This window comes from Myotis davidii, unplaced genomic scaffold (genome assembly GCF_000327345.1).
Source record: "Myotis davidii unplaced genomic scaffold, ASM32734v1 scaffold1016, whole genome shotgun sequence".
In the NCBI taxonomy this organism is placed as follows: Eukaryota; Metazoa; Chordata; class Mammalia; order Chiroptera; family Vespertilionidae; genus Myotis; species Myotis davidii.
Genome location: NW_006287680.1, coordinates 931,297 through 946,139, shown reverse-complemented (window position 1 = coordinate 946,139; position 14,843 = coordinate 931,297). Strand labels below are relative to the sequence as shown.

Below are 14,843 nucleotides of genomic sequence, written 5' to 3'. Positions count from 1 at the left end.
CTCCTGCATCCCTCCCTGGCCCTGATCTTGCACTGGTGGGGTCTCTCAGCCTGGCGTGCACCCTCTTGCAATCCAGGACCTCTTGGGGAATGTCAGAGAGCTGGTTTTGGCCCAATCACACAGGCCAGACCGAGGGACTCCACTGGTACACATATTCATGCACCGGGCCTCTAGCCTATATAATAAAAGCTTAAGTGGCCGTTACGGGCGGAACATCAGAATGACGGGTCTCTATGATGCACACTGATGACCAGGGGGCAGATGCTCAACATAGGAGCTTCCCCCTGGTGGTCAGTGCACTCTTATAGGGGGAGTGCCACTCAGCCAGAAGCCGGGCTCACAGATGGTGAGCACAGATGCCACAGGGTCCGGAGCCTCCCCTGACTGTGGCAGCAGGGGCAGTGGCCTGGATAAGCGCAAGCGGCTTCCAGCCCTGATTCAGGTTCCTTCCTCACCACCTGCCACTTGGCACACTGCTCCATCCCCTGAGGGGCCTCTAGTAGTTCATACTCGAATTCATTCTTGATGTTTGTGGATTCTATGGGTTTGGACAAATATTCAATGATATGTAGCCACCATTATAGCATCATACAGAGTAGTTTCACTGTCCTAGAACCTTCTGTGCTCTGCCTAATCATTGCTTACCCTCCAACCTCTAGAAAGAACTAATATTTTTACCATCTCTCTAGTTTTGTCTTTCCCAGAATGTTATATAGTTGGAATCATACAGTATGCAGCCTTTTCAGATTGGCTTCTTTCACATTGCTGGATATACCACAATTTATCCATTCACCTACTAAGGGACATCTTGGTTGCTTTGGCAATTATGAATCAAGCTGCTATAAACATCGGTGTGCAGGTTTTTGTGTGGTCATAAGTTTTCAACTCTTTTGGGTACATATCAAGGAACTCAATGGCTTGATTAAAGTTATATAAGAAAGTAGAGCTGTAGGGTAATTACAAACAACAACTTCTTTTATAAACATGAATAGGATGACAGTGAAGCAAGTTGAAATCATGGGATTTTTGCCATGGACATTCTTGAGTTGAGAAAAATTTTAAGTTATTTTTCAATTGCTTCTTACTAATCTCTGCTAACCAACTCTCTGTCTCAGAATAGGTATTAGAGCACAAGAACCCAGCAATCTTAGTATTGGAAAGCAGCAAACTGTATTAGAACCAGGTACCATAGTCACTCAGAAGTGATAGTATACAAAATAAAAAATAATTATCAAAACCCTAAGAGAACCTAAATCGCTTAAAAGTGGAATACTATATATGAAGAAGAAAAGAAAATGTCTGCTCACTCAAAGAAAAATGAACTCCATTATCTTAATTATATAAAATTGGGAGTTTAAGGGCTCATAATTTAAATGTTAGCTTTTATGCCTAAAATATACAGAGATTGTCTGAATTAAGTGTTTACAAGTAACCAGAAACATTTTTTTGTTAGACTCAAAATTACCTAGAAGAACAACATATATTGAGTATATGCGTTATGAGGGGAAATAGTTCAATTTTTAAACAATGGGTTCTATGTTCTTTTAAACTAATGATTTGAATTACACTTGTTCCCCACAAAAACTCTGTCAACTTATATAATTGCATTTTTGTTTCTTTCTACATGATGATGCCACCCTGAAAAGTTGATCTGGAAGTAAAAAGAGAAAATTATTTTTCTATTGTTTTTTTCTCTGAGTGGCCAAGCACAAGAGCTTGAGTAATTCTGCCAATACCTGACTTGGGACATTGATAACTCAATGCCATTGCCTTTTTGAACATCTACATCTATCTGAGTGAGGCAGAGGCAGACTAATGTGGTAAAAAAGGTTGTGGTCATGGTGTCTGAGAACATGAAACCAGAGGACAATAGGCACCTACTGCATGCTTCTGAAAAATTTCTGTAATCCCTTGTGCCCAGGAGCTTCATTTTTAGAGTGGTTAATAATAAATGCCCTATCCCATCAGAGAGATGTACAGGGAAGGAATTATTGTGTTTATAGAAAAGTGCCTTAGAAATGTAACTTCAGGGAGTTGTTCAGAATATTGCTCATAAGTATTGTTTCCGATCAGATAGCTCCCAAACTGTTTTCTGGAATACCGCTTTGGATGTTCTGACCTTGACATCTTAGTTCTCCTCTTCTTCATATTTCCTGTGTTGGGGGCACCTTCCCTATTCATGAGCAAAATCTTTCAGATCTAGTTTTTAAAAATTTTTATCTTTACTGATCCCCTCTTCCCTGCACCTGCCCCTCCCAGGCCTTTGCCACACTATTGTCTCTGTCCATGGGCAATGCATATGTGCATATAAATTCCCAGATTAATCTCTCCCCACCCTGCCTTCCCTCTGAGGTACTTTTGAATTATGTCTTAAGGCTGCCCTGTTTTGACCACCTCCAGGGCTAACATCTTAGTCTTGGCCTCATCATCTTTACAGAACTAACCTAACTATTCTGCTTACTGCCTTGTGTCTGTACTCAACAGCCTATTCTCCACCACACAACATACACTGTAATCCTTTAAAAATAAATACTGTATCTTGTCACTTTTCAGTTCAAAACACTCCTGATGATTTCTTCTCATGCAGAGAATTTTATCCTAAATCCTCACCATGTCCTACAACACCCCACAGGACAGGATGGCAAATATTGGTTTTTCTGTTTTGTTTTTTCTACAGCTCATGAGCTAAGAATGGTTTTCAAATTTTTAAATGGTTGTCACATGAACATTATATACAATTTAAATTTCTGTGTCAATAACTAAACTTTTATTGAAACACAGCCATGTTTATTCATTTACATATTGCCCATGTTTGCTTTCATTCAACTACAGTGCAGAGTTGAGTTGTTGCTACATAGACAGTATGGCCTGCAAAGCCTAAAATGTTTACTATACAGTTTTTTTAAAGAAAAAGTTAGCAAATCTCTACCCACAGGGTCTGACCCCTGTCCTTTCCTACCACTGTTCTCATTGCTATTCTGCTCCAGTCATGCTGATAGCTTACTCTTTTATGCGTGCTCTTGCCACACTGCTATTTTATATGCTGTTTCCTTTGGCTCTGAGATATCCTCTGACTTCCTGTCTCTCATCACTCTGGAATATGTTACCTTTCCCTAAGAGATCTTCCTTGACAATCTTACAGAAAATAGCATGGTGATAAAATTAAAAATACACACAATAATTTTTAAAGATATAATTCCTAGTTTGTTTGAATTCAAACTCTTTCCATTTTCGATGTTAAATATTTTAGTTGTTAAAAATCAGTGTAACATATCAGATATTTGATGTTCAATGACTCAGATGGAGTTTAGAGGACAAATTGAGAGTGAAAAATGACATGCTTCTCCTTTTTAAAGCTCTTACAAGGGCTTAGTATGTGGCTCTGGACAAAGAGTTTAGCATAAGGAGCCTCACTCAGTCTTATCTTCAATGACTTAATGAGCATTCCCCTTGAGTTGCATAATAAATATGATAAGTAAATATAAGCATATAACCATTGCATTAAAATAATGCCTCAAGAGCAGCAAGAACAACCAAACATCTATGCAATGCATTATGGCATATATCATCCTCACCGGGATTTCATTCTTAAGACTTTTCCTTGGAAAAGTGTCTCTGTTTACTAAAATCTGCAAAATGCATACCTAGCAATAGCACCTTTATTATTTTCCTAGGGTTGAGAGTTGTTGTAAAAAAAGTACCATAAACTGGGTGGCTTAAACCAACAGAAATGTATTGTCTCACAGTGCTGGAGGCTAGGCTAGAAGTTCAAAATCATGGTGTTAGCAAGGCTTGCTCCTCCTGAAACCTACAAAGGAACGAATCCTTTTTTGCCTCCTTCTAACTGCTGGTGGTTTGCCAGCCATCCCCGATGTTCCTTGATTTGCAGCTACATAGCTCTAATCTCTGTCTTCACATCACTATATTTATAAGGACACTGGTTATACCAGATTAAGAGCCCATCTTACACTAGGATGACTTCATTTTAACTTTACCAATTCCATCTGCAATGACTCTATTTCCAATGAGGTCATAAGGTGAGGTACTGGGAATTAAGACTTCAATTTATCTTATTTGGGGGGGCGGGCAGGGAGGGAAACACAATACAACCCGCAGCAGCACCCAAAAGTACAATGGCAAAGATCTCACAATGCTGTTAATTCGCAGAACTTTTTATGAAATTTAAGGCTTCCAATTCTTAAAATGAGTGATATGTGAGCATATTAACTATTTAATAACAGAGTATAATGACAAGGGGGCATGTTTAAAATTGACATACTTGAAAAAGTTTAAAAAATCCCTCTTTGTATAGTTTATTCCCTACATTTTTAAAGAACCCTTGTGACAAATCAAACAGAGAATTCACAAATATGCCTACAAAAGGCACTTATAGTCATGTCAATTTTTAAAAAATTCTTACCCAAGAATATGTTGTTGTTTTTAATTGATTTTAGAGAAAGAGGAAGGATGAGGGAGAGTGAGAGAGAGAAACATTTATTGGGTGCCTCCTGTACACACCCTGACCTGGGATCAAGCCCAAAACCTAAGTATGTGCTCTGACTGGGAATCCAACCTTTCGGTGTATGGGACCAAACTCCAACCAACTGAGCCACATTGGCCATAGCTATGTGTTTAAAGATACTGGGATGTATCCAATTATAGACAAAAGCTTGAGAGAATTTATTCTTGAAAAAAACACATACACACACATAATTATAGAGCATACATATTGTTTATTTCCCAATCCCTGACTAGAGCAGAGGAAAATGGTGGTTGAAATATGCAGACTGGTCAGCAAATTTTTTGAAATCAGGGCTGGAAAAGCACTTGGAATGAAAAAAAAAGTCTTTAGAGCAAAATAACTGTAGAGGAATGAAACCAAAAAGTCCATAGTGTCTGGTGACAGAAGATAAACTGTGCATGGTGAGGGCAAATTCTGTGGGGCCTGGTAACAAAGCAGGAAGAGGTCAGAAAAGAATCAACTTTTGAAAGATAAAAGAAGCATGGGTCAAGATATATAATTGTGCTGCTTTTTAAGCTGAATACATTTTCCAGTTGCATGAAACACAGCATTAGAAAGCTGAAGCCTCAGGGATTTGGAGTGTCAAAAGTGAAATCCTAAGGATATGCCACAGAAGCTTTATTTAGAAGAAATTCTTAGAAGAAACTATAGAAAGGGTGAACCCTAAATCCTATATAATAAAAGCCTAATATGCTAAGTGTTTGACCCTTTGACCAGTTGCTATGATGTTCACTGACCACCAGGAGGCAGACACTCTGACCAGTAGGTTAGCTTTCTGCTGGGGTCCAGTTGGGGTTCAGATAAATAAAGTACCAGAAAAATTATATTACAAATAATGAAAAGTAAGATGTTTAAGTTATATAAACGTATGCCTTTCTCTAAATCATTTTAAAAGAAAAATGATTGTTTAAAGCAAAAAAACACATACAACTTATTAATGAGTTCATACTGTATGTAAATGGAAATGCAGTGTATGACAATAGCTAAAAAGTTAAATATAGTGTTGAAAAATCAACAATATTATGTTGAAAGTGAATATTATAATTCCTAAGCAATCATAGGGTAAAATTCAGAGAGATATAACTAGTAAGACAATAAATACATTAAAATAAAAATTTGAAAACATCTGATTAACACAAAAGAAAGGAGAAGTTAATAAAAATAAAATACTTCTATAGGAAAAAAGAGGATACTTCATAATGAAAAAGACAATAGAGCAATAACCTATAACAACTATACTATAAATGCATATACACCTAATAAAGATTCAAAATACATGGAGCAAACTCCAAAAAAACTAAGAGGAGAAATAGAAAAATCTACTATCATGAATGAAGACTTTATCTGACTCTCAGTAACTGATAAAGCAAACAAAAAAAAACAGAAAGAAACGATAAGATCAGAAGGAGACTACTAATCTAAATGGTAATTATAGAATACTACTGTAGAATACATATTCTTTTAATAAATATTTGAAATTTTCACCAAAGTAAGCCATATGTTAGGACATACATTTAAAATTATATTAAGTTCCCTGACCAGAAGGGAACTAAACTAGAAATCAGCAAAAACAATACATGTAGAAAAGATCCAAATATCTAAAAATTAAACACACTTAAAAAATAGGAAAAGAAGCCATAAAAATTAAAATTATTTAGAATAAAATAATAATAATCAATAAAAGTAATTAAATTTTTGTGATATATGGCTAATGTGGTAGTTAGGAGAAAATTTATAGCTTTAAAAATATTAAGAAAAAAAGGAAAAACTCAAATCAATATGAAAGCTTCTGGAGGGGACCGCCAAAGATTTTATTCATTGATCCCTAGAACCTATAAAAACAGAATGGGCAAAGGTAGGTTTACATGTTCACATGAAAAATAATACAATCATTTATAAATAATAATACAAGATTAAACTGTTTCATGTATTCACAACTGTAAACCTACTTTGACCCACCCTATATGTGACTTTAGATGGCACATGTGAATAATAGTATGAAACTTGGAAAGGGGAGATTATCTTGAACAGTCTCATTACACTGGGTCCCTAAAAGTGAAGAATCTTTTCCAGTTAGGTTAGGAGGTGAGACAGAAGAAGAAGGAAGGGAGATTTGAAGTGTAAGAGGGACCTGACCCATAATTGCTGGCTTGAAGATTGAGAAAGGAACCTATAAGCTAAAGAATGTGAATGATTTTTAGAAGCTGGAAATGACTGTCCATTATAACCAACAGAGAAATGGGAATCTCAGTCCTACAAGGAATTCAGTTTTGCCAACAATCCAAATGAATGAGAAAAGGGATCCTCCACTAGAGTGTCCTGAAATAAATGTGGCTCTGCTGACACTTTGACTTGAGTCTTGTGAGATTGGTGTCAGACTTATAATAAACTATCCTATATAATAAAAGCCTAATATGCTAAGTGTCCAGTCATCTGGTGACGAGTCGACTGTTCAACCAAGCGTAATATGCTAATGATATGCTAGGCCACTCAACCACTCGCTATGACATGCACTACCACCATGGGGCAGACAGTAAATCGGTTGACCAGTCACTATTATGTGCACTGACCACCAGGGCAGACACTGCAACCAGTAGGTTAGCTTGCTGCTGGGGTCCAGCTGATCGGGACTGAGCAAGATGAGCTGGACACACCCTGGAGCCCTCCTGCAGTCCCTCTCTGGCCCTGTCATGCAATGGTGGGGTCCCTCGGCCTGGACAGTGCCCTCTCTCAATCTGGAACCCCTCGGGCAATGTCAGAGAGCTGGTTTCAGTCCGATCCTGCAGGCCACGCCCCTCAGGTGGTCGCCAGATGCAGGGCTCATGGCTGGTGAGGTGGCGCGAGCCTCTCCTGATTGGGAATGATTGGGCGCAAGCCCGTTGCAGGCACTCGATATCCAGGATGAGTGTGAGCAGCAGGTAGGAGCTGCAGGTGGCGTTGGACTGTGGGTTTTGGTCCAATGCCTGCAGGCCACCAAGGGACCTACCTGTGCATGAATTTGTGCACTGGGCCTCTAATCTATAATAATAAAAGTGTAATATGCTAATTAGACCGGATGAGCCTCCGGATGAAGCTGGGGCTGTGAGAGAAGCCCAGATACCGGGTGCCTGGCAGCTGCTGGAGGGAAGCCTGGTCCCAGGTGCCAGAGGGAAGCTGGTGCCAGCAGCTGGGCAAAGGAAGGCCTACTCTTGCACGAATTTCATGCATCGGGCCTCTAATAAAGAAATAAACTTATATTGTTTAAAACACTGTTTGTGGCAATTTGCTATAGTAGAAGTAGAAAACTAATAGATTGATGTTTTTAAAGAGATAGAAAAGAGAAAGTACTAATATTAAGAAAAAGTAGATACTACCACAGATCCTACAACATTCAGAGGATAAGGGGGCATGAACATTTTATGTAACTAGAGGCCCAGTGCACAAAATCATGCATGGGTAGGGTCCCTAGGCCTAGCCTGTGATCAGGGCCATCTTCTGTCCACTTGCCAGTCCCCAGTCCCATCCTGCTGCCACCCACCCAGTTTCCCATGGTTCCCCGTTTGCCATGCTGTGATCGGAGCTTGCAGGCCGGGGAAAGGGACCGAGAGGTGGTCAATGCACCTCATAGTGACTGGTCGAGTGGTCATTCTGGTTGTTACACCGTTATGGTCACTGGGCTTTTATTATATAGGATTGTGATAACTCAAATGAAATATACAAATATCTTTAAATAACATAAATTACCAAAGCTAATATAAAAGGAAACAGAAAATTTAAATAAATGAAATTGAATTTGTAACTAAAAGTCTTTCTACAAAGAAAACTTCAGGCCCAGATAGCTATAGTCTATTATACATTTAAGACAAAAACTACTAATTCTACACAAAATCTTCCATACAATTAAGGAGGAAGAAATATTTCCAAACCTATTTTATGAGATCAGTATTACTCTGAGAGCACACTAGACAAAGACATTACAAGAAAATAAAGGTGCCAACCAGTATTCCTCATATACAGAAACACAAAAATCCTCAATAAAATATTAGCAAATCAAATTCTCAGTATATAACATGGCAATACCTTTTTTTGTACAAACTCTTAGCAAACTAGAAATAGAAAGGAACTTTCTTATGTGATCCAGGGTATACGTAAAAAGCCCTCAATTAAAACCATACTCTGGAAAAAAAAAAAACTGAATGTGGCCGAGACCGGTTTGGCTCAGTGGATAGAGTGTCGGCCTGCGGACAGAAAGGTCCCAGGTTCGATTCCGGTCAAGGGCATGTACCTTGGGTGTGGGCACATCCCCAGTTGGAGATGTGCAGGAGGCAGCTGATCGATGTTTCTCTCTCATCGATGTTTCTAACTCTCTATCTCTCTCCCTTCCTCTCTGTAAAAAATCAATAAAAATATATTAAAAAAAAAAACTGAATGTGTTTTCCCCTAAAATTGAAAATAACTCGAATATGTTCACTCTACTTCTATTCGATATATTACTGCAAACCTAGCTATTTTAATCAGTTAAGAAAATAAATAAAATAAATACAGATTAGAAAAGATGAGTGGTTTTGATCAAAGAGTTGAGAGGGTATTTATAAAATCCTAAGAAATATATATGTAAAAAACACCCACCAAAACTAATAAATGCATTTGTTAAAATATCTATCCAGGAGGTGTGTATACAAAAACCAATAGTATTTACATATAACAGCAACAAAAGTTTGAAGATGAAATAAAAAACACAATTCTGCTTAATTAACATCCCAAAAATCACATATTTAGGAATACATTTAACAAAAATATTACACATATTTAAGAATAAATTTAACAAAAATACTCAAAATTACAACCCATTTCTAAGGCTAAAGAATAAATAAATGAAGATCAACTAATAAATGTTTATAGACTGAAGACTCAATTTAGTTAAAATGTCAGTTTTATAAATTGAACTATATATTTAATGCAACTCAAATAAAAAGTTCAGCAATCTTTTTTTATTTGGCAAAAAAATGCAAGGTAATTCTAACATTTATATGGAAATGAAAACAACTTAGAATAGCCAAGGAAATTTTGAAAAAGGAAAACAAAATTGGAGAACTTACTCTACATGTTTTCAAGTTTACTAGCTAGGGTAATCAGTCAGTACAGTGCAGTGAAAACATAGATAAGTAAGTAAATAGTACAGAATAGGGATACCAGAAAATGGCCAACATATATATGATCAATTGATTTTGGTAAAGTGTCCAATGTAATTAAATGAGGGACACAGTAAGTTTTCCAGTAATGATGCTAAAGTAATTGGATGTTTGTATAAAAAAATAAAACTTGTTTTTATTTCATACCAAAGATAGCAATTATAATAAAAACTAAAATTATAAAACTTATAGAGGAAAACATGGGTAAAACAATCTTTGTTATTTTCTTTTTTAGAGAGAACACAAAACGTATGAACCATAAAAAATATGCAAAGAACTATAACTCAATAAAAAGAGAACACACAGTACAATAAAAAGTGGACAAAAAATTTGGACACTTCACAGTAAATGAATGGATATCTGAAAAGATGCTCCATATCATTACTTCTCAGGGGAATGCTGATTAAAACCACAGTGAGATATCACCACATACCCATTAGAATGTTAACAAAGATGTGCAGCAATTGGAACTCTCTTGTATTCCTTTTACACACTTTGAAAAACTGCTTGGTTTTTCCTAATAAAGTCAACATACACCTATCATAAGACTCAGCATTTTCACTTTTAGGTATTTACCCGAGAGAAACAAACACCTATGGCCACGTAAAGATTTGAATATAAAGGTTCGTACAACTTTGCTCATAACTCCCAAGGGAAACTACTCAGATGTGAATAGATAAACAAATTATGGCATATCCACACAATGGAATGTCACTCAGCAATAAAAGATCTACTGATGTACATAACATATAAATCTCAAAGGCATTATTTTAAATGAAAGATGCCAGACACAAAAGAGTATATACTGTACAATTGCATTTACACATAAGTTTATAAAATGCAAAATTAATCTATTCTGACAGCAAATAAGTGGTTGCCTAAAGGCAATGTGTGAAGGATAGGCTTGACTGCAATCCAATGGGTGGAATGTCTGTACCTTATTGCTGTAGTGGTTTCAAGGGTGGACATGCTAATGAAAGCTCATCAAACAGTACACTTATGGTTATAGCATATTGTATGTAAATTACAAATCAATTTAAGTGATTAAAGCCGCTTCCAAATATCTTTCAAAATTAGGGCAGATTTTTTTTATTCACTCTCAACCCCTCATTTAAATAGGTCAGATAAATAATAGGCTCAGCATAATAAAAATATCAAGAAGTATCTCTTTACCAGAAAAGCACGTCATCACACCCTTATTTTCTTATAATAACCTTTACAGAAGATGACTATTTAGAGAGTATTATCTCTCTTTAACATATTTTAACATACAAATATTATAGAATCAGAGATGAACAAAAGAACGTTTGTTCATTCCTCTATGCCCTGCTCATATCCTGTAACTAGTAGATTCTCAGGAATGCTAAATGTATTGCTCAAATGTTACTTTAAAAAACACATAGAGTGTGGTGAAAACCTTGGGGAGGTTGAGGCTTGGAAGAGAGGGGTAAAGGGAAGAAAAACAATAGGGGAAGAGGGATGCCTGTAATATATCAACAATAAAAATATACATATATATAAATACATAGAAAATGACACATTATTTGATGTGGTTATAAAAACTTTAGTAAAATGTTTCCAAATTCCTTTGAATGTTATTTCGTTTCAGATGACTATCACTTCTTAGATCAGCTCATGACTATTCAAGTCAACTAGTCCCCTAAGAAAGTCTTCCAGAAATCCGAGTGAAGCCAGAGTTACAGGTTAAGAAAGATCTAACTTATTCCAGATGAGCCAGCCCACAATCTAGTGGATTTTTTACGCAAGTAGAACATCAGAAATCGTTCCATTACTGTCCTCACTTGCCATCTCTTTTATGAAATCCACTCCTTGCATCTTATCACCTCTGATTTTACCATGTGCTCACTGCCTCTGTCTTCATCAGCGCGGGTGAATGTGGCTGTAGTACAGGGAGTCTTACAAATCAGGCAAGAGAGTTAGGCGATATACAGGCCTTGGTATATGTTGGCCCTGGGCACCTCTGCATTATGCTGGTTGTCCAATGGTAATTATTAATATTATCACTTTTCACTCTCAAAAGTGCTCTCATTTAAATGAAAAATTATACACTTACTCTAACGTAGACCTTAAAGACCTTCATAAGTCAGACTTTTACTCTATGATGGAAAGCATTGGAGATATTTTTGTAAAATATCATTTTAATTAAAATCATGTATTTAATCAAGTTGGTAGTGCATGGATATTTTCAATTTCAAAGGTGCAAAAGTATATAGAAGTGTATAGTGTAAATGCAAGCCCTTTCTCTGACCCCTGAGCACCAGGAATCCCATTTCCCTTCCTCCAAGCAACCATTGCTATTAGTATCTAAGTATCCTTTTATTTAATTACTTTTTTTAAAAAAAATTCTTTATTGTTTGAAGTATTACATATGTCTCCTTTTAACCCCATTGCCTCTTCCTGGCCATTCCCCCCCACCACCATTACCACCACAGCTCGTGCCCTCACTTCCCTAGTGTCTGTGTCCATTGGTTATGCTTTTATGCATGCATACAAGTTCTTTGGTTGATCTCTTACAGCTCCCTCCCCCCATTGCCTTCCCTCTGAGATTGGATGATCTGTTCAATGCTTCTATGTCTCTGGATCTATTTTTGTTCATGAGTTTATGTTGTTCATTATATTCCACAAATGAGTGAGATCACGTGATATTTATCTTTCTCTGACTGGCTTATTTTGCTTAGCATAATGCTCTCCAGGTCCATCCATGCTATTGCAAATGATAAGAGTTCCTTTTTTTTTATAGCAGCATAGTATTTCATTGTGTAGATGTACCACCAATTTTTAATTCATTCATCTTCTGATGGACACTTAGGTTGTTTCCAAATCTTAGCTATGGTAAATTGTGCTGCTATGAATATAGGGGTACATATGTCCTTTCTGACTGGTGTTTCTGATTTCTTGGGATATATTCCTAGAAGTGGGATCACTGGGTCAAATGGGAGTCTAGATATCTTTAAGTCAGTGTTTTGACTAGAGGAGTGACATAATCTGACTTCTATTTCTAATGGACCACTCATGGTGCTATATTAAAAAGAGGTTGGGGCAATCCCTTCACCATTTTCATCCCCCAAACCCCTTACCCTCTGACAGCAGTCTGTTCCATGTAACCATGTCTTTGATTCTATTTTTGTTCATCAATTTATTTTATTCATTGTATTTCACATCTAAGTGAGATCTTATAGTATCTGTCTTTCTCTGATGGGCTTATTTCACTTAACATAATAATCTCCAGGTCCATCCATGCTGTTGCAAAAGGTAAGATTTCCTATTTTATTTTATTCTATTAGAGGCCCGGTGCACAAAAATTTGTGCACTGGCAGGGGAGAGGGAGTGGGGGCAGTGTCCCTCAGCCCCACTTGTGCCCTCTCACAGTCTGAGACTCCTTGGGGGATAACCACCTGCTGACTTAGGCCCGCTCCCCGGGTGGCAGATGGCAGGCCCAATCCCTCGGTGCCTGCCCTGCCTCCCTAGGTCGCGCACATGGCAAGGCCGATCCGGGGGTTGGGGTGCCGCCCCGGGTCAGCTCACACATGGGACGCCTGGGTGGGCCAGCTGATTACTGCTGCCCCACTCGGCCACCCCGGGTTGGGTCACACATGGACGCCCACTGCCCTGGGTCGCAGATAGCAGGCCCGGATGGCGGAAGGACAGGCAGGATGGTGCTGTCCCACCCCACTACCCCGGGTCACAAATAGCAGGCCCAGATGGCCATGGGGCAGGTGGAATGGTGCTTTCCTGCCCTGCCTGCAGTATGCAAATTAGCTGCCATTTTGTTGGCAGTTAATTAGCATATTGTGCTGATTAGCCAATTGGAGGCGTAGCAAAGATACAGTCAATTACTATGTTTGTCTATTATTAGTTAGGATTGTGCAAATGTACCACAGTTTTTCTATCCACATGTATTACACATAGACGCAGACAATAGTGTGGTGATAGCCAGAGGGGAAGGGGATTGGAGGATAAGTGGAGGCGGCAAAGGGGTTAGGAAATGGGAATGGAAAGATACTTCACTTGGGGTGATGGGCGCACAATGCAGTGTGCAGATAATGTTTTGTTGGGTTGTACACTTGAAACCTGTGTGGTTTTGTAAACCGTCACACCAATAAATTCAATTTTTAAAAAAGATGCTGAGGTAGAAGTATGGGGACAGTTAGGAAGTCATTACAATAATGCAAGTAGGCAAAGAACTTCTTTAACATTGCTACCCAAATGCATGAAGGAATAGAAATATGTATTTTTTTTAACTTTAGAAAGCATGTACATCAATACTTTTGGCTTAGAACATCTTTTCCTACTCCCAACCATCAGTATTTGAATTATTCCTTAATAGTACTTAATACCACTCATAACTATAAATTTTGTGGTCATTTGTTTAAAATCGTCTTACAGTTTAAGCTTCTTGAGGATAGGAACCATGTCTTTTCCTTTAATGAGGGTATATCAGTGCCTTTTATAGAACTGACACTTAAGAACAAATTTTGAATGAATAAATAAATGAACCAATGAAGAAATCACAAGTCCTTCAGTCTTGCTGGTCTTCTGACAGAAAAAATCTAAGTGCAACTAATGTCTCCTCCACATCCTCCCATTGACCAGGGATTCTTAAAGATTAATTACTATGTGGGTGAGAATAAAGAAAAAGATGTAAACTAGTTTCTCATATGCTAGAATAAAAGGAAACCAGGGAGGCAGGATTAGGAGATACAGTATAACTAAGCAGTTTTATATTTACTCGAATAATTATGTATATATATATACTCAAATAATATATATATATTATTTACAAAATTATTAGAAATCATCTAAATTTTTATTTATCATATATTTTACATTATTAATGTACTGTGCCCTCTTGCAGTCTAGGACCCCTCGGGGGGTGACCACCTGCGGGCTTAGGCCTGCTCCCCAGGAGATTGGGCCTAAGATGGCAGTCAGACTTCCCTCTTGCAGCCCGGGAGTCCTCGGGGGATGTCCACTTGCCAGTGGGGAGCAGCCTAAATTGCAGTTGGATATCCATAGCACTGCTGAGGAGGCAGGAGAGGCTCCCACCACCAACGCTGTACTGGCAGCCATCAGCCTGGCTTGTGGCTGAGCAGAGCTCCTCCCATGTGAGAGTGCTCTGACGACCAGGA

At 37.9% G+C, this 14,843-nt stretch overlaps 1 long non-coding RNA gene across 1 annotated transcript in view; it reads right to left on the bottom strand.

The window, feature by feature from the left end:
• Positions 1–682: 682 nt before the first annotated feature.
• Positions 683–14,843, bottom strand: part of LOC107182427 — a 21,841-nt gene continuing 7,680 nt past the window's right edge. Inside the window, exon 3 of the long non-coding RNA XR_001513146.1 lies at positions 683–695. This is a non-coding gene — a long non-coding RNA (uncharacterized LOC107182427). The remainder of the gene's footprint in view (positions 696–14,843) is intronic.